We start from the raw sequence: 2,575 nt of genomic DNA, 5'->3' as shown, positions 1-2,575 counted from the left end.
ATATATGAATATATATTATATAATATATATATAGCCAGGGATGGTGGCACATGCCACTAGCTACTTGGAGGCTGAGGCAGGAGGATCACTTGAGGCCAGGAGCTCAAGGCTGCTTAAGCCTGGGAGGTGGAAGTTGCAGTGAGCCATGATCGCACCACTGCACTCCAGACTGGGTGACAGAGCGAGACTTTGTCCCTCACAAAAAAAAAAAAAAAAAAAACAGCTCTAGCCTGGGCAACACAACAAGACCCTGTCTTTACCAAAAATACAAAAGAAAAAACAGCTGGGCGTGGTGGCGTGCACCTGTGGTCCCAGCTACTTGGGAGGCTGAGGTGGGAGGATCGCCTGAGCCCAGAAGTTGGAAGCTACTGTGAGCTTAGATCACACCACTGTACTCCAGCCTGGGTAACAGAGCCAGACCATGTCTCAAATGAAAAAAAAAAAAAAAAAAAACACCTATACGGTTTATATACTGTTTCTTCTATGTGGCTAATAATATTTACTTCCATCTATCTAGGTTGGTGCAAAAGTAATATTTACTTCCAGCTAGCTAGATTGGTGCAAAAGTAATTGCAGTTTTGGACTGTGAATTTTATTTTATTTTATTTTTTAGATGGAGCCTCCCTCTGTTACCCAGGCTGGAGTGCAGTGGCATGATCTTGGCCCACTGCAACCTCCACCTCCTGGGTTCAAGCGATTCTCTTGCCTCTGCCTCCCAAGTAGCTGGGATTATAGGTGCCCACCACCAAGCCCAGCTTATTTTTTCTACTTTTGGTAGAGACGGGGTTTCACTATGTTGTCTACACTGGTCTCAAACTCCTGATCTCAAGTGATCCTCCTCCCTTGGCCTCCCAAAGTGCTGGGATTACAGTTGTGAGCCACCGCACCCCGCCTGGACCATGAATTTTAAATCATTATAACTAGGCTCAAACTCATCTTTATTAATCAAAATAGGAACCATTACAATCAATACATTTTTGCCAATGAGAAATAAGTTTGTATTCCTGTAGCGTAAAAATCCATGCTTTTGGATTTGACAAACTCTTGGAAAGCATTTTCTGCATGCTACTGGTTGTGGAAGCGTTTTCCCTGCAAAAAGTTGCCGAGATGCTTGAAGGAGTGGTAGTCAGTTGGCAAGAGGTCAGGTGAATATGGCAGATGAGGCAAAGTTTTGTAGCCCAATTCATTCAACTTTTGAACCATGGGTTCTACAACCTGCAGTCAGGCATTCTCGTGGAGCAGAACTGGGCCTTTCTGTGGACCTATGCCGGCTGCAGGAGTTGCAGTTGTTGGTGCATCTTATCAATTTGCTGAGCATACTTCTCAGATGCAATGGTTTTGCCGGGATTCAGAAAGCTGTAGTGGATCAGACTGGCAGCAGTGACCATGACCTTTTTTTGGTGCAAGTTTGGCTTTGGGAAGTAATTTGGAGCTTCTTTTTGGTCCAGCCACTGAGCTGGTAATCGCCGGTTGTCGTATAAAATCCACTTTTTGTTGCACGTCACAATCAGATCAAGAAATGGTTCATTGCTGTTGTGTAGAATAAGGGAAGACAACACTTCAAAACGACAATGTTTTTGATTCTCGCTCAGCTCCTAAGGCACCCACTTATCAGGCTTTTTTACCTTTCCAATTTGCTTCAAATGCCGAACGACCTGTAGAACGGTCAATGTTGAGTTCTTTGGCAACTTGTTGTGTAGTTGTAAGAGGATCAGCTTCAATGATTGCTGTCAGTTGGTCACTGTCAAATTCCCATGGCCAGCCACTATGCTCCTCATCTTCAAGGCGCTCATCTTTTTTGCGAAATGTTTTAGCCACCACTGCACTGTATGTTTGTTGGCAGTTCCTGCGCCAAATGTGTTGATGTTGCGAGTTGTCTCCGCTGCTTTAAGACCTGTTTTGAACTCGAATAAGAAAATAGCTTGAATTTGCTTTTGTCTTCACATCATTTCCATAGTCTAAAATAAACATAAAATAAACAGCAAGTAATAAGTCACTAGCACAAAAAGACAAAACGAGAAAGGCCCATTAAAATAATGTATAACATAACCCCATTTATTTAAGAATGCATTCCAATATCAAACGGCAAATTCCAACAATGCAAAAACCTCAATTACTATTGCACTCACATAATACCTTCCTTAGTGCCAGGCAAGACTAACATGTTACATTCACTCTCATTCAAACCCTGTTAGACTAAGCTCAAGGACAAATACCATCTGATGTGTCCTTGTTTCCCTCTGTATTCCCATCACCTAGCACATAGATGTAATCTTTAAAATAATCTTACAAAATAGCTTGTGTAGTTTTGTGTAGTTTTAAATTCTTACTCTTACTTTTTTTAAGTTGTGTAGGTTTTTAAATTCTTACTCTTTTACCTTTTGGGCTCTGTCAATCAACACTCATTTTCATGATTACAATTTTTTAGGGGCTTACTATTTGCCAAACACTGAGCTAACTATATCATATACATTGCCTCGTTTAATCTTCACCACAACCCTTTGGGCAAGTATTGTTAACCTATAGTACAGGTAGTGATAATAGCTCATGTTTATTGATCAGTTGCTCAATGGCA

The sequence above is a fragment of the Hylobates moloch genome, unplaced genomic scaffold, assembly GCF_009828535.3.
Source record: "Hylobates moloch isolate HMO894 unplaced genomic scaffold, HMol_V3 SCAFFOLD_3, whole genome shotgun sequence".
NCBI lineage: Eukaryota > Metazoa > Chordata > Mammalia > Primates > Hylobatidae > Hylobates > Hylobates moloch.
This window is presented reverse-complemented; position numbering follows the sequence as displayed.